Raw genomic sequence first — 18,763 nt, forward strand, 5'->3', positions numbered from 1 at the left:
TCCTTAATGGATGTTTATTCAATCACATAATCTTCAAATGAAAATGATGTTTACACTTCACTTTTTCCTTAATGTAATAACAGTTTAGAAATTGTAATGTTGAAAGTAACTTTATGCAAGTGGTGGGTTGTTATTTTGATACAGATTCTGGAATTTGCATATTCCATTAATTCCAATAATGCAATGGTCTCAAATGATTCATAATTCAGTAATTTCTTAATCAAAGTTGGTCTTTTCTTTCCCTATAGCAAAACTTGGAATACTGTGTTATTCTAAAAGTGTTATCAAAGTTGATTTGTTGATATCATTGATTAGTATTCACAATTTCACATCTGATTTGTTGGTTGATTATACAGTTACCAATGGTGCAATGGGTAAATATTTTTTTTTTTTAAATTGAAATTTATTTGGATTAATTGTGGTTTTGGCCAATTATCAGGGCATACAAAGGATGAGATATTTTTTTTTTTTTTTTTTTTTTTTTTTAATATACGAGAGTGTAAAATAAAGGTTAATAAAAATAAACATGTGCCACAGAAACGTATAACACAAACTGTATTTGATAAAAGAATGTTGAAAATCTTGTAATTGCTAGGTTTTCAAGTAGATTTTGAAAGCTTACTTATTGACTTGATTTAACCATGCAAGACACAGTTGATGGGCAATGGTTTTTTATACCAAACGATAGTGCTGTACAAATTCAAGCCATGCCATCTATTGATGAAGTTATAAAATAAACTGTTATTAGTGCCTTTGGTTCGCTAGCAGCCATGAGCTTCACTCAGGGGATGGGTTTCGCCAAGGAAAAGGATAGGAAGTTGAACGACCTTATTATATGACAGTGTGGCGGACATAGAGAAATGACTAGAGACATGCATATTTCGCGATTGCGATAAAACAAATTTTTACGCGAATTTGAGTAAATTTTTAAGAATAACGCGAATTTTTCACATTTTGGATAATAACGCGAAATCCTTGAATTTTCGGCAAACAGTCAGAACATTTTCCTCATTATAACACGGCAATTCAATTTGTAAATACAGTAACAAACGTGAAACAACAAAAAACCAAAGATAACTACCCACACAGTGTATTTTATAACATGAAAAGTTGCTTTTATTTCTAAACATGTAACAATTTAAGCCTAGGCGTGTAAAAGTCCGAGTAATTACAGCAGGAGACAATCTAAAATGTACTAGGGAAAAACGTAAACTCACGAATATAGAAACGTAACGGAAATGTCGGAAATATTACGTGGCTGATCGTAACATTGTAAGTGCTGATACTGTATTTATGTCACAACTTAGCCGAAATACTGGTACGAGACATGAACTTCACAAGATAAAATGAGTGGAATCTTGGTAACTGTTTTATACGTATTATATAATTTCGGAAGTATTATACTGTTGACGCATATTTTTTAAACTAACCATTTATTTGTGGGGATCGTAAATAATTAATTATTGGTATCAAGACATCAAGATGAACGTAAACTTGGAACATGTCACGGCAGCGAGTAAGCGGGTGCGTATACCAATAAACTGGTATTAGAACTGGACAAAACTGGTACACGGGAGGTGGAGCTTATATTTTTTTCCGCTAAGCTCGCTTCTATTGGCTGGCTGCTGATGGAAGGTCACGAGTCTGGGCGGAGCATTGAATGAGTTATACTGCGCATGCGCAGCTCAGAGAACAGACGCCGCAGGCCGCACTGTAACAACAGATGATCGAGTACAATGACCTTTCTCCGCGCAAGGCGCGCAATTGACGGTAAATTTTCATCAATTTGCGCCCCTTTTTTATTTATTTTTACTGTGTAATGTAGCCCGTTCTGAACGCTGCAGGATGCGACTGTATTTTAATTAACTTTAACGTATTTCTTACTTTTCCCTTTATTTACACTTTCCCGCTTTTTACACTTTTTTACTTTGTCCCCATGAAAAGTGCAAATAAGGGGTTTTGCTGTATTTTGATATTCGGCTCGCCTGGACAGTCGATTATCACGGTGTTTACAGCAGGTTGTTTCTCGAAGCGTTGTTCTCTTATATAGTCTTTAGCGTTGTTTGTCCATTGCGTCCATTTTTATTAACCAAATACCAAATTTAAAATGCAAACACGGTGACGATTCGTAACATTCTGTTGTGCGCAAGTTAAAGTTTAACGGGTCGAATTTTGTTACAGATAGTTTTCAACGTCTGTGAAATAAATTAAAGGTGTACAATTTAAAGGTCGGCTAAAACATTAGGCCTATTAAAATGCCTAAAGTGCCGGTAACTGCAAAACAGCGAGCCTCTGAATTTTCTCAACACTGACTTTATGCTAGTGATTCAACCACACTTTTTTGTCGTCACTGTAATGTCACCGTCTCTTGGGATAGGAAAGACTCATGTGAAAAACATGTAGGCAGTGAAAAACACAAGAAGCGTCTCTCTTCATTGCAAGGCTCATCTAGTGCGCCTGAACGCCAGTCGTCAATATCTTCAGCGTTTCAGACAGCAAAAAATAATGTCCAAAAAGACAAAAAGTTGGAATTTATAAAGGAAACAGCAGAGACCTTTATAAAGGCAAATATACCCCTTGAAAAGCTTGATGATCCTAATATCAGGGCATGGCTGAACAAATACATCGAAGGTGCTGGAGACATGCCACTTGCGAGAACAGTCCGTGAGAAATATGTAGGGGACATAGCCAAATGCAGAATTGAAGATGCCAAAACTGCATTAAAGGACAAAAAAATTGACATACTGTGCGACGAAACAACAGATAAAATGGGTAGGTGTGTATTTGTTGTTTTATTTAGAATTCTGAATCTTCAACAGGATAAACCAGAAATATTTGTTGCAGGAGTTCACTTTCTTGAAGCTGCTAATGCCACAAACTGTGTGAGGGCAATTTTAGATTCACTCAAAATGTACAATGTACAGTATGGTGATGTGCTCTCAGTAGTAACCGATGCTGCTCGTTATATGACCAAGGCTGTTAGTACTCTCGAAGTAATCCTTGGAGACCAGTTAACGCATGTCCAGTGCTGGGCACATAAGTTAAATCTTGTTGGCAATGTCTGGGTGAAAGAGTTGCCTGAGTTGAACAATGCTATGAGCAAAATAAAAAATGTGTTCAACAACACCAGGAAAAGAAGGCACCTGTATGCTAGCTTTCTTGAAGAAAAGCATGGAGAGAAACGTCCATTGTTCCCACTTCCTGTTGTTACTAGATGGAATTCCTGGTTCAACAGCGTTTTTTATGTAGCAGACTACATACATGACATTGTTGATTTCTGCAAAACAGATGAACTAAAGGCAACACAAAATTCAGGGGTTGAGTTTCTGTGTTCACTCACAGAAAATGACATTTCTCTCATTCTTTGTCAAGCTGTCTTTGTGAAAGAGCATGCCAAGAGCCTTGTAGAGCTAATACAGAAACTTGAAGGTTCTTTGTATCCAACTGCCCATTCACTATATGGGGACTTGCAAGGTATAAAAAAAAAATTTGAAAACATCACTCGTGGCATTTATTTTGAGGCAACCAGTAGAGCTTTGTCTAACATGCCCCCCGCTAAAGCTGCTGAAGCTAAAGTGTCCATCACAAGAACAGCAACACAAGCCCTTTCCAAACTGAACTCTCTCATGACAACTGACCCAAGTAGAAAGAGATTTGAAGCAATTCAAATTTTTAGTCAGGAAAGTTTGTTGCTTGCTAAATTAAACCCAGAAATGGTGCAGAAACTGAAAACTGTCCATAAGCACTGAAGAATTAACAGCTGGTTTTGGTCAGCTTCAGGACATTGTTACAAAACAAATGGAAACAGACAATTCAGTGGACGTAGTGAAGTCATTGAATGTAGTAAAGCTGTCACAGCCATTGTTTGCTTCCAGCTGCCTTGAAGCCATCTGGATGCCTTCTGCAAACGTTGACTGTGAACGATTTTTGTCCTCATATAACACAGTCTTAACAGACCGCAGGACAAATTTAAGTGAGGCTAATTTGTGTATCATGGCTACTTTTGCTTTCGAGAGCTAAAGTTTGAGGATTTTGTTCCATGTGTTTATGTCACTATTTTAGAGACTTCATATTTATTCTTGCTGGTTTAGGTACTAAAATATTTTCAATTACTGTATGTAAAAAGTGATGTGTAAATTCGATTGTAAATTACTGCTGCTAGTGCAACTGTACAATGCAAGAATGTGTCCAAAATTTCAAGGTATGCTTAGCTTAATTTTTTAAATTTATAGTGCTAAAACTATTTAAAAAATAACACCGCTTTTGATGTATGATAACACCACTTTTAAGGGTAAATAACAACGAATTTTGCTATAAAATAAACCCCAAAACTGCATGTCTCTAGAAATGACATAAACTCACTGTTTGTGTGTCTATGACCTACTTCCTATGTATTTCTATTATAAAACTGAATTTACCCCTTTTTCAATCCCTTAGGGATGGAATTTCATAATTATATGTAGTCCATATAACTCTAAAGCTCATAAACTGTTTGTCCTTCTTTCACACAGCAACAGAGAAATCGATACACATGATTTTTTCATATAAACAAACACTCTTTCACATTTATAATATTAAGTAGGGATGGAGGCAAAATTTTCCACAACCAAGTGTTCTGAATTTTGTCCAGCTTGACTGCCCATATTGCGCACCGTGTTACCCTAGCGTGGAAGAGATGCGAAGTCTAATCCATTTACCTTCATTCAATTTCCTCCCGGACTGATTGGGCGAGTCTTAGTCATCCATTAGCCTGCTGAGGGACAAGTTAAGTATTAGTTAAGTTATGTATTTCTGACAGTCTCAACATTTTAAAATCCATACTAAGTGTGTCCTTTCATTTTACCATACGTTCTGTGAATTACTTATTCACCTAACTTAATTATATACATGAAAATATTAAGCGACCTGTCTTAGTATGCCATCGGGTGTAATATGCTACAGTTGATTCAGTTCTTTTGTTATGAAGACATAGACTTTTTCATCATTGAATGTAAATCCTTCCAAATAAAAACAAAATTGTACATTTGTATCGGCTGATGTATTTAAAAATACAACTATGTATCAGTTTTAAAACATAAAATAAATGTGTCTCGTTGCAGTACAAAATAACGAATTTACGAGTCATTACAAACAAAAACTCGATTTCCTCAGCTTATAGACTTACAGTTTTTATTTTAAACCCCTTCATTTTTCCAATGAAACTAATTTTTTTTTTTTGGACAGTGACAGTAATGCAAACCAAATGATTCTAAATATGTATGTGTTTATCTATTATTTAAAAAGCGAGGTTTTGTTAAGGTATTAAAGATTTCCCACTCCAGTTGTCACCTCAGGAACCAATCTCAGAGAGGTCTTCACCCGTGGAATCTCTAGCCGAGACACACATTCACTAACGTGTGAGAGGAAAGTGTGTGCGTGTCTGGCACAGGGGCTAGTCTGAGTTCCTGTCTTGTGACATCGCTGTCTCCAGGAGCGGCTGCAGGGCCAGGCAACCCGTGTGACCACTTATGGTCCGCGAGTAGCGGTGCCCCACGTCAGCCCTTTTCATTTCTTTTTTTTTACTTTCATTGTTTTTATAGTTTTCTCTAAAAAATTATGGCATTAAAGAAAAAAATAAGTATATAATTTGTTATTTGCGTGTACTTTAAAACACTGGCCAATATATATTCACTTTTGATTTCAATTGAGTTTTCATGATTTTGTATAAAAATCTTGCAAAGATTTCATTGCCTCGTATAATTAATGACGCTATTTCATTATAATTTTATCGTTGGCATTTATAAAACTAACCCGAGTATAATTTATCAGCAAAGAATATCAAGAATTTATCAAAATAAATTAGCATAAACATCGTCAAAGTTCAAGGTCAAGTTTGGCTTTTAAAAATAATTGTAGTTTAAAGAAATTATTGTTCAAATTTTCTGGTGGAGGGACCCCGAAACTCCTAGGCTCCCAAAAAAAGGCAACTCTGCCAATTATGAGGTCCTGGAAAAAGTAATTGGCTCAGGGTCCCTCATAGTCTAGAGTTACCACTAACTGTCTCAGGTATATCTTCCCTATTTTCTCCTGGCCATTTCCTGGTCATCCATGCACATGTTGACAAGGGTCGCTGGTTCAGTCCCAGCACCCTGGCACCACTCGGATTAGTGAGGCCTGGTTTGTAAACCACGCAAGGAACACAACACGCAACCGACGTGCGATAGACTTTCCCGAGACGTTTTCCTGGAACCACCCTTGGTAGGCTAGTGTGTCTAGAGGTACTGCTGCTTCCCTCCTCCAGTCCATTCCATCGTGCCTCTATCCAATGATAACGCTCCATACGAATCTGTGACATTGACGTCAACGAGAGGTTGAGGTCTCACTCATTTGTCCACCTTTTTACTCTTTACCCTTTGCCTGAACAATTCGAGAAGCTCGCATTCTTGTGGTGCATCTCAGGAAATCTGAAAATTTTTGGTATTGACTGCTAGCAGTCATTCCGGCCAACTGCTGTAAACTCAACTAAAACACAGTCTGTTTTATATTTCTTTCAACTGGCAACATATTAGGATATATAGTTTTAAAAATAATGCCCTCTTGAATTAATAAATTAATTATGGCTCAATGTGTTATCGATATCAGTGTATTGGAGATGGAGATGGGTGATTGAATAAAGGTTTTGGCAATATCTTAGGAGAGATAACACTAAATGTTAAAATATTGTTTTATATTTTTTTACATTGAGAGATTTGAGAAGTTTTCCATTTCAAAAAAACCTTTTCCCCATTGGTTCGATTGTGCTATTATTGAACTCGAGATTTTTCATCTATTATATTTTGTGTGTCAGTCTAGAAGTGCTTTGTGTGAAATTGTGGCTGATTTTACATCCACATAAAGTGAAATTTACATATACATAGTATTGATTAAATTATATAAAATCACATCCATTTGAACGTATTATAACTCGTAGGAGTAGTACCAAAAACTGTTGTCTAAATACATTTTTGATACAACCAACCATAACTGCAAGGGGTGGAAAAAATAAAGCTTTGCAGGACAAAACATTCATAACTCTTTTAGTTGGCACACTATTGAATCCATTCAAATTATTTATAAACATAATTTTTATATAAAATTTTTGTCCAAACAATTTTTGATATAATGATCCATTGAACAAAAGAATAAAAAAAAAGAGGAGTGGAATATTAAAAACAATGATAATTTTCTACCACGTACACTATCAAATCCCTTCTTATTTAGTGTAAAACCTTAAAATATTGTCTACAACTTTCGTCCCAAATAATTGTTCATATGACTAACATTTACAGCAAGGGGTGGAAAAAAACACGTAATGAAAGACAAAAAAATGTATAGTTCCCTTAGTAGACACACTATTAAATCCTTTAAAATTGTTTGAAACACCTTCAAAATATATTCTTAATTTGGTCTAAAACATTTATCTAAAAAAATTTTTTTATGTAACCAACCATTAATGCAAGGGGTGGATAAACGAGGAATGAAAAAAAAATCATCTCTTTTATTAGGTATACTATAAAAATCGTTATAATTTATTTTATAAATCTTAAACATTATCTTACATTATTGGCTGAAACATTTTTTGATGATATGTACTATTACAGCAAAAACAGGGGGGAAGTTGTAATAAAAAAATATTTAAACTTCTTCACCACCAAAATTGTTTCAGTTTATTTTAAACAGCGATAATATTGTCCTAAGCTAATTTTTATATGCCCACGTAGGTATTAGTGCAAGGGATACAAAAATATAGTATTTGATGATAAAATATTTACCACCTAATACCTTAGTAGGCATAATATAAAAAAATATTTATTATAGATGCATTGAGTAAAAAACATTACAAATATTTTCGCTGCATGTAATATGAAAAAAAAATTGGTTGTCTGTAAAGTCGGTTTATGAACGATTGTTTGACGTGACAACGTCATAACAAAACATTGATGAAATGATTGATCCAAAAGAAAATTAAGTATCATATTCGGCCTGAGACTGAGCCGTAATAGGTTTTTGCAACCAAACCATTTAGGCATTAAAAATATTATATTCTTTGAGGAAGAAATTTTTTTAAAATTTTTCTATCTTTTGTATGATAAAATCTACCTCTGCATACTTTTATGAATAAAATTGAATTATTTTTATTGAATTATCACTATTTTGTATGGATACAAAGAAGGAGTGAAATGAAATCTACAATTTAATTAATAAATTTACTTTTATTTGCATTCATTAATTCAAATATATTTATTACTTTTGAAGTGTCGTGCGGGCCGTATTTATTTTTACAAGTACAAAAAAAAATTTCAGCCGCCGGAATTTGATCCGTCAACTTATCGATTGGTAGTCAGCATTGTTAACTGCACAGCCACGAGGCCATATTGGAAACAATTGTTTCAGATGTTATAAATTAATAATATTCCCCGCACAATATTTGTTTGAATTTCTTTTAACTAGCATATTCTCTGTTGGAATCGAAATATTTACACGCTCGTGGGCTCATAACTATAATACAGTGTGTGATTTAGTTGATCAAATAATAACTCATGACAAATAATTACCAATGTCAAACTAAAGCGTGAAAAGTATCATACCAGCAATAAATATTTAGTTACACAGCTAAAACAATACTCATACAACACTGTTTAAATATACTGATTTACACTAGTAATTAAAATAATACGTACTTGTAAGAACGCCATTTTCTTGCGAAGATAATCCCGTGGCGCGATGCACAACAATAACCTCGAACCCCGCTGTGTTGTCGTCTGCCCCAAGCCGTGTGTGGCGACATGCGCAGGCGTGTCCCAACCGGCGCGACCCGCCTATCCCTGCAGCATGGCGGGGTGAAACCTGAGCAGTACGCCGCCACGTGCCGGCCGAGTTCTCTGTACTGTCCGCAACATACCAGAGAGTTGCCACACATGCGTAAACAGGACACATCCGTAGTGGGACATCCATAGCGGGACATTCGTAGTGGGACAATTGTTCATTGATTTATTAGACGTCACGTCAAAAAAAGTACATTAAGATTTTAAAATGTTTCAGAAAGTTTTGAAGTTTCCAGAAAAATTTCAGAGTAAGTAGGCTGCATACTTCGAAATCAACCTTCGCCTGTAGGCTGTGCAGGAAGGGATTTTTTTATTTGTGGCTGCAATTTAATTTTTTAGTGAATAATTTTAGTAATAATTATATTTAAAATGTATCTTATTTATTTTAAAATTATGTAAATTTAATTTAAAATATACTTGAATATGTGTGCTTATATTTAAATTGGCTATACATGCCCTCCTAAAGTTATAGCTTTCACTTTTGGTTATGCAAAACTAAATAATATTTCATTTTGAAACGTGTTAAGGAATTCGTAATTCCCGCCCTATCGCATCTTGCAGTAGTAAGTACTACTTCCGGTTACAAGAACATGGCATGGCATGGGAAATGTGCAGAAGTTTTAAAAGCTGTATGTCTCATGCGAACCAAGCTAATAATACAGAAAATTACAACTTCAATAAGCAAATCGAGAATCGAGAATTGAAATAAAATTAGTAACAAGAAACTTCTTTTTCATAATAATAAAATTATTCGTCTGATTTTGATGACGAATACATTGTAACCATCTGGAATAAATTGAGCTTACATTAAATACTAGTTATACATCAAAATCAACAACAAACTTTAAGGAAATTTCATCAACGTAGGCAACACTGGGTTCCATTCGCTCTTGCCCAATGAAAGTTGTCCCATAGGCTGCTAGATGGCACGGCATGTATCAGTAGGCCTCCTTGTAGCGGTTGTTTAGCCTGCAAGTCGATATGAGAAAATTTCGGTCAGTTGTGCGCGCCGCGTTGTCGAGTGAGCTGAGGTTGTGAGTTGTTGGTGAGGTGAGCTGCGGCGGGATGTACAGCTGACCTAGCACAGGTGAGTTTCAGTTATGACCATCGTGATGTCCCGTTATGTGCTTTTGTCCGTACCTGTGGACACATTTATTGCTGTTGCACTGATAAGAATCCCACATCTCAAAACAAGACATGCTGTCAGATCTGTGATTCTGATTACATAGGTTACCATTTGGAAAACGACTATTATATGATTCATAATACAGCTGTCACACAGCCTGTGTGTTATATAGCACGTTGCAAACTAGATTCGTGCTTGACAGCACTCCTTAAAATATTTTTTTCTAGGCAGGAATTTTTAAATTGAAGTTGAATACATATATTTTAGTTTCGTAGTTAAGTGTTCACAATAATGTTAGGTATCGCATATCACACCCCTCATGGATGATAAACGAGTAGGTACCTCGTCTGTGATGAGTATGAATGAAGTTGAGTTTCTCGTTACGACCTGACGGGTCTACCACGTATTATAAGTTTGAAAACAAAATAAAGTAATCAAGTAGCAAAATAAATGTTCAAGTCAACCACTTTGAAAACCTTTGGCTTTGTAATTTGATATGTTCCTGCTGAAAGTTTGTATTTATTGGACATTTTACTGTCGCTGATTCATTCATCACATTTGTACGTACCTAGTCACGTTTACACGGTGATGCAGACCGCTGGGTTTCCACCAAGGGCGCCCATATGATAATTTGTAGGGGGGGGGCCAGACTTAGGGGTATGAAGTATTTTTAATCTTTTGGAAGACTTAACTGCGGCTTGTTACTAGCCATAAAATAGTTCCAGTTCTGACCCTGTTAAAATTTTTTGTCCTGTTACTAAAATACTAGACCACAGTACTCATTCGCCATAAAAAAATCTTTATTGGCTACTTTATTAATTAAATATTAACTATTTTATTGAAACAAATGAATTTTTAGCAACAAAAATGCAGGAATACAGTCCTTATACTTTTACAGCGTCTCGGGTACACGGATATCAAGAATACAGTCCTTCAACTAATTGCTCTCTTTACCCCTAAATAAATGTCGCGTACAAATTAAATTAAAATAATTATAAAGTTGAAAACGTGTTGGTCAAAAGATTCAACTGTGACACCTGAAATACGCTTATAATTATAGTCAAAAATTGTTTCACAATTAAATGAATATTACTATGTTTCGATATGAATCATAATTGCTTATCATTTAAAATTAGCACAGATGGATTCAGTAGTCGAGGACTATAAGTTTATTTAGTGATAGTAAAGCGCAGAAAAAATTAGTTTATTATTAAACTAGACAATTTAACCAAACAGTATTTAGAGGTTAAGGAATTAAGTGACACCAAAACCAATGAAAATAATCGAAAATTTCTAAATGCTGACATAACTCATAATCAGCTTTCCACAGAAGAGTTTAGTTCAGCGCAATTAATCTACACAAAACAACTGGACAATATGTCGACGCGTATTTTAAGAATATAAGAAGATCCACATCGCAGTATAATTTTTTTTCGTGTCGTGTGGTGCGGGCCCTCATTTGTGGTGCGGGCCCATAGGCTACAGCCTAGATAGCCTGCGCGTAAATACGGCCCTGATAAACCCTTAAATAACATGTTCAGTACTTAACTTCAGAATTAAGATACATTAGAACCTCGATTTTACGGAGCCCGGACTCAACGAAGCCGCGTTTTTACGAATACATTTTTCAGGAACCATCTAAAATTCGGAAATTTTGACACCAAAATATATTTAATAAAAATTTAAAAAAACACTATGAAAACATATAAAAATATTTATTTTTTATGCACAGCGTATTCATATTTTAAAGCTAATACAACAGCCATTTACCGTTAGTGAATATTGTATAAGTTATTGCGGCATCAAACTCAAAATCGAAAAGAAAAAATGGACTAGGTACACTTTATTTGTCGCAAAGTTTGAAATTTCTTCGATTGAAAAATTATGTGGAGGCCGTAAAAATATATATTTTACCGCAAATGAACTATACTCAACATTACTTACTCATTCCAACATTTCCAGCTCGTGAGCATAGCAACTGAGCTTGAAACCTTGTGAAGCGTGAGAGAAAGAAACGATATTGAGTAGCTACTTCCTCTCCTTTCCGCTAATATCCAACAACCCATGCCATTAGGCATTATCTTGACATGTGTCGCATTCATTACCTTCGCTGCATCGGTTTCCCAGTAAAAAACACTCAAAATTGGTGTAAGTGACAGCAAGTAGACGTGACGAGCGGATTTTCAACTAAGTTTTTTTTTAACTTACTATACAAACAAATAATTCCCTGTGGCTATCACAAATTCAAGGGCTTCTCGCACTAAAATGTACTGTGTTTTTAATGAATGTCTGTCGTTACAGAGCAGCGTTTTTCTTCACCAAATAAGCCTATGATTAGAGACAGTAAAAATTCGCGGATTCCTTTCGAGACAGGCTGGAATCCAAACTCATTTAGCTTAATGCTGCGTCAGTGATTGGACCGCAATTTACCTGAAGGACTCTAGGCCAATGGCAAAGACTCAACTAAAGAAGTATCGAATCATAAGAATCGCAATAAACAGGTGTCCCGAGTCGGTAGCCAATGACCAGGTGATAGTTGCCCGAGTACATAGAGAATCGTTGAGTCAAACCGAGTGATCAATGAAAACGCGAATTTTTTCAGTCCCTACCTATGATCACTTTTATGAAACAGTACAGGTGTACACTGAACAATGTGCTTGATCTCCTCGATTATGTTACTAAAAGTGCGTTCATTAATATTTTTCAAGCCTATCTGTTAAAGATTAACTGATAAATATGATAAGGTAAAGTCCATAAAAATGCAAGGCAGGGAATTCTTCCAGCTCATCAACCCAACCCTGGAAAGTCTCGTCTGTGTTCAGTTGTCTCTGGCAAGGAGTGAACAAGTTTGCAAACTCAAATATAAATTTATTTTAGTAGCACGCGTCTTACGAAAAGGAAAGATATCCAAGAAAGGCATGTCGGACAACCTACTGTCACCACACAAAAGTTAACATGATGCAATGCGTGGTGCAACTGTGTTTAGTCGCTGTGATGTCACTTTTATATCACTCGTGCAATGAGGCAAGTTGTGGAATGTTAAAAAAAAATAAGGGGAACGCAAGGGAGGGCAGAGGGCAGATGGCAGTCTTGTTTTTACTATTTAATATTATATATATTCCGTTCAATAAATTATAACATGTATCTTCACGGGGTGGGGTGTTTAAAATTTATGAAGATAACGATTTTACGAATGCAATCCAAGCGACCGTGAGCGTACGTAAAATCGAGATTCTAGTGTAAATTGCTTACGAGTCTACTGAAGGTAGCGGAATCCTTATCCCTTTAAACACTTTTGAAGGGAAAAAGTGGTTTTCCTCAAATTCAAAATTCCAACATAAATTTTACGTTGTATACTTTTCTGGACAATAATTCTTATTTGAGTAACTTTAAATGTGTTAGCTTACCTTAAAAATTGTGAATAATCTGAACGGATGTGACGAATGAGGAAATCTAAGAAACACTACATAATAACAAAGGTTTTTATCTTTACACTTTCACTGATTTATTTACACTTAAGTTATTTATACTGACTGAATACACTAAACTAAATCTAGACCAGATGCATAAAACTGTAGACCTAAAGACTATTGAAAAATCTCTGTTTTGAGATGTTATTTGTGAACATACACATTATGACGAAAAAGTAGCAAAACATTTCGCCGTCTACAAGCACGTGTCAACTGTCGCGTCGTCTAAACTCTGACTGTTCTAAATCTGTTGTGTTGTGTTATCGCGTGAGCTTGGGTAGGATTACGAAGGGGAATGACTCGCCACGGACGTTGCGCTTGAACAGCGTTTTCTCCCTGTACACAACACCTTATATCACAGCAGCAGAACTAATGCTTGAACTAACATAAAAAAATGAAGTAGACATGTAAAAAACGATATACAATAATATCTTCGTGTTGAACCACTTCTACATAATACTGAATTTAAATAATTTTCTTTAAAGTAAAACACCTGACTACACTATTTTTTTTTCCTTCCCTGAAAGCTAGGGGGGGGCCACGGCCCCCCCCCTGCCCCCGGGTATGGGCGCCCTTGGTTTCCACACTGAGGTTGGCACAATTCCATATGATTTTACCGCGCGGTATTTTGACAGTAGACTACCTTGAATTTTTGTAGTAATTAATGTTGCTATACTTTTATTAATTTGACACTCGCAAAATTTTTTAGTTAGAATGTATCTTGCGTCAAGTGTAACATTTCTGTAATTTTTCCGTATCACGTATCCACTTTTATCCTTCATCCTGAAGGCATTATGTTGTATATATTGATTCTTTAGTACACGATGCTTGCTGTTTTAATTTAGTATCGAAATATCCTAGATATAACAAAAACTTGAATATCACAATGCAAACAAATTATTTTCTCTCTCTCTCTCCCCCCCCCCCCCCCCTTTTCTTTTGTAGGCGATACGTTTTACAATCACAAGTTTTTGATGTCCAGGATATTTCAACGTACTAAATTACGAATCTTAAATTTAAAATACTCCCAACTTTGCAATTTTCACATTAAGCTACTATTAGCAATTGGAATGCATTAAACACTATCATCGTAATTTACCACTGCTTTGTTTTTGTAGTCTGTACCGTACTACACAATCCGTACCATACTGCAACAGGTCAAGGGTCAGGGGCGGGTTTTAGGGGTTCAACCCCCCCCCCCCCCCCCCCTTAGCACCAAATCATCCTAATTAATTTCTTATTAATCACTCAAACAAATTTCATATTAAAAATTAATAAAATTTTTACCATTACAATATTTAAATTTAAGTACCGAAAACTGCTAAAATAGCACTATTTTACACCTTAAAATCCAAATTTTCCCAAGGGAGGACCCCCGGAGCCACCGCTTTAATACGGGGGGGGTCATGCTTCTTAACACCCCCCATACCCATGCTCTTGCAAAATCATTGAAGTAACAGGATACCAAATTTCGAATCAATCAGACCTGTGGAAGCTGCTCACACCCCTTCATCAACTAGAATAGAGCTGATGATCTTTAAACGGCTGAACAGATTTTCTTGAACCCGAGCTAAGAACACACTCGATCAAGTAAGTCACCTTACAAAAAAAAAGGGGGGGGGGGGAACTCAATACGGTTCGTTCGTTTGGGAGCTACGAATCCTAAAGGCTCGTATACACCGGGCAAACCAATGCCAATCAACGCCAACGAAGGGGTTGGTTTGCGTTGGTTAGCGGTGTGGATGCGAAACCAAGGTCAACGGAAGACTTCCAACGCATTCGTTGGCGTTGGTTCAGGTTCCGTCGCCCGGCGGTACATCAAAGAGCGTTCGTTGCCAACATCTTGGTCATCGTGTGCGGTGTGTATGTGTATTCCAGCGTTGGTTGAACCCGTACGTCGCATATCGCTCGTGGTTTACTCAGGCTAATTACTGCAAGTCTGTGATTTGTATTATTGTGTTCTTCATATTTCGGTGTTATTAATAATGGAGTGGAACAACACGGCATCGTTGCAACTTATTGAACTTTATAAGGAAAGAGAGTGCTTGTGGAACTAAAGGGACGGCGATTACAAGTTTAAACTCAAAAGATTGGATGCTTGGAACGAGATCAAATAAATCATGCATCGTGAGGCTGGGGATATACGGAAGAAAATGTAATCGTTAAAGTGAAGTCGCCCACCACCGTCGTTTTCTACCGCTGCGCTGGTTATCACCTTCGTTGAGAATTAAATACGCTGCACTAACTGTATACTAAGTCATCAGCCATTTTGAAGAATCGCAGAAACACAACTCTGTCGCTCAGCAGACCTGTCGAACCTAAACCAATCTGTAGCCTATCTTTTGGGGCCAAGGGGTTGGGTGAGTGTGGACGGCACTCACAACACCAAGCTTGGGCAACCAACGTTCGATCGAATCTGTTCGCCGACGTCAGTTGGCGCTGGTTTGCCTTGGTTGGCCCGGTGTGTACGGGCCTTTAGACAGATACACACGTTAAACTTATAACGCCCCTCTGTTTGCGTCGGGGGTTAAAAGCAGCCAGCACCATGTATCACATTATCAATGTATACAGGAACATGCCATCAGGATAAAGGTAAAATTTGGATACGTGATACAGAAATGTTTTCCTCAAAAATTAACTTTGAAGTGAGAGATAGGTTGCTTGTTCATTTTCATTAACCTACTGACGTTGCTGATACATATTTTCAATTAAAATTAAAGAAAACTTAAAAAAACTTGCACACACATTTCTATTAAAGAAGCTTGTTTTGTGTTTATTAAGGTATTAATTACACTGTTAAATTTTACCAAAACGGTTTAAAGTTTATTGCTATAGAAAAATTAAAAATGCTTCCAACATAATATCAACAAGTTCTGTCCGATAATTGACATCAATAAAAGCTATAATGCTTAAAATAATGTCCATATATCGATAACTTCCCGTTTGCTCCTCCTGTAGAAAATCCGGTAGGGGCAATGTATCAGGTCCGTAGTTAGGAATTTTAGTGTGTGTGTGGGGGGGGGGGGGGGGGGGGGGGGGGTAAATAATCCTTCAGCAAGTATAATTATTATATAGATGATTAAATTTTCGTTATAATTGAATTTCAAAAGAAAATTATTTGCCTCATTAAAATCTCAGGGAATGGAATAGTAGACTTTTAGAACTCCAATGTTTACACATATGTATGAATTTGTTTACACATATGTATGTCATTGTATTTCTGAGAAAAGAAGATTAAGAATTTTTAATTTTATTTCTTTTAATACTTCGTTTTAACTGAACTTTTTGATGATTTCATTAAAAAAAGTTTTTATATAGGCCTATATATTTATTACACACTATTTAAAACATGAACCACACATGTCAAGTTAGGCATGTCGGGCTATAATTTGGAGTAAACACATTTTATAGAGCATTAACAATTACTATAGTCCTATAATAATCTTCCTATAACAATCTTCCTATAACGTTATGTAAATAGCTGTAATTTTCTTATTTTGTCTTCGCCTGCGCCCCCCCCCCCCCCTTTTTTTTTTTGTTAAATCCAGGAAGGGAAGCGTCCAGACCCCAAGGACCTTCCCCCTCTGCCCCCCCCCCCCTTTTTTATGCATGTTCTGGCGCCTCTTCAACTCGATATGACTGCCGATCATGAAATGATTCTCACTTTCTAATTTAAAATATTTAAACTTGTCTGAAATATGAAATAGTGTATCTGAACTGAAGATAAAAGCGTTATTACTAACCTTTCAGCAAACAATATTTTAATATAGATACCTTTCAGAAATATTAAAAAATTTCTGCTTCGCACCTCAATACTGCTATTAAAAAAAACTAAAACTAAAAAAAAAAAAAAACAAGTCAAGGGTTGACGCTGGGTTTGGATGCAGACAAGGGACTCTCGTATTTTTTTTAAAATTTTACTTACCTTCCACTGCGTCACAAAATCCAAATCCAAAATATTTACGAGAATCACAGGATGAAGTTTTTGTAATATACCTAAATGCAGACCAAATAATGAAGTAGTAAATAGTATTACCATAAAACCAAAAAAGTTTCAGTTATGATCTATTTAATTATTATTTTTACTTTCGAAAAATAACAAAAATGTAACTTTTGCAGCAAATTATGCAAAAATGTGCCATTTGGTGCAATTTAAACAATTTGAAAAGTCCACAAGTTTATCTGTTAGATAAAATCACGACCTGAAATGTAAGACACCCACCTTTTAAGTCAACATATTAAGTTACTAACCCTTGCAGATTGTTGTACAAGATAAGTCTTTTATCTTAATTATTTTATTATTCGTGTAGTTCAGTGATCACATAGTTGTTCAAATGACTTGACTTACTCAGACCACATTTATTTTTCTGCGGTCAGCAACTGAGGTCATGGATGAGCGTCACATTACATCCCGAGGCTGTGAAAGATATTGCCTTGGCGCTTGGGTTGAATGAAGGCTGTATGTACTTCAGTCGAAGCGCAGGAGGACAGGAAGTTTTAGCAGTTGCAGGTAACAAAGTTTAATTGCGGGAATAGTAGTCTATCCTTATCTAATATAACTGTGTATTTTTCTTCGAAAAATATAATTCTTATTGTTCTCAGAGTTAAAATTTGATGAGCTGTTTGTGTTTCACGTAAGTAGATACGTTAAGGTTTTCTTAAGACTCTTTCTCACTCGCCATATTGATAATTTGATTTTTTTTGTTAATATTATTCAAGGGACACTCGTGTAAATTTATCGCGGTGGCAATCTTTCAATTAAGGTTTCTTCACGAATTTTATCCGGTGACATTTATAACCAAAATATAAATGGAAAATAGCTATAGTGATAAAACTACATGTCTTTCCCTTAAGCAGTAAGTAGGCTAAATTCCATATAAATTAAATAACTACGGCCTGATAATAAAAGTCACGAAAAAAGGACTGGTCACGAAAGTTACGAAAATATTACAAAATAAAATAATACGTGTGCTGGAAGTCACCAAACTTTATTTTCCAGTAGCGTTATGTCGATTTGCTTTGTGTTTTTGACGCCTTACTTCCGTTTAATAGTCGCACATTAATGATAAATATTTGAAGACTGTCCACTCAAGTCATGTGAAAATTATCTATATGTGAAAAGGTTTTAGCTTTCTAACATAATAAGTGGCCGGTTCTTTCGTAAAGTAGATATATTTAATTAATATTAAGTTCAATTTTGCTGTAAAGATGTTTGTAAATTGGTTCCGTGAAATTCTTTAAATTGGTTCACCAGGTTTTTGAGGACATTTGTATTGAACTGAAATAAGTAATCGCAAACTATTAATATATATATTTATAATCAA

The 18,763-nt window shown here is 35.7% G+C and overlaps 1 protein-coding gene across 2 annotated transcripts in view; it reads left to right on the plus strand.

The window, feature by feature from the left end:
- Positions 1-9,724: 9,724 nt before the first annotated feature.
- The window catches only part of LOC134530600 (diacylglycerol lipase-beta-like), a 148,796-nt gene continuing 139,757 nt past the window's right edge, over positions 9,725-18,763 (plus strand). Inside the window, exon 1 of one of the 2 annotated variants that reach the window (XM_063365582.1) lies at positions 9,725-9,930. The gene's annotated coding sequence lies outside the window, so the exon portion shown is untranslated. The remainder of the gene's footprint in view (positions 9,931-18,763) is intronic. The other variant, XM_063365583.1, reaches the window with a different exon arrangement.

The sequence above is a fragment of the Bacillus rossius genome, chromosome 3 (genome assembly GCF_032445375.1).
Source record: "Bacillus rossius redtenbacheri isolate Brsri chromosome 3, Brsri_v3, whole genome shotgun sequence".
In the NCBI taxonomy this organism is placed as follows: domain Eukaryota; kingdom Metazoa; phylum Arthropoda; class Insecta; order Phasmatodea; family Bacillidae; genus Bacillus; species Bacillus rossius.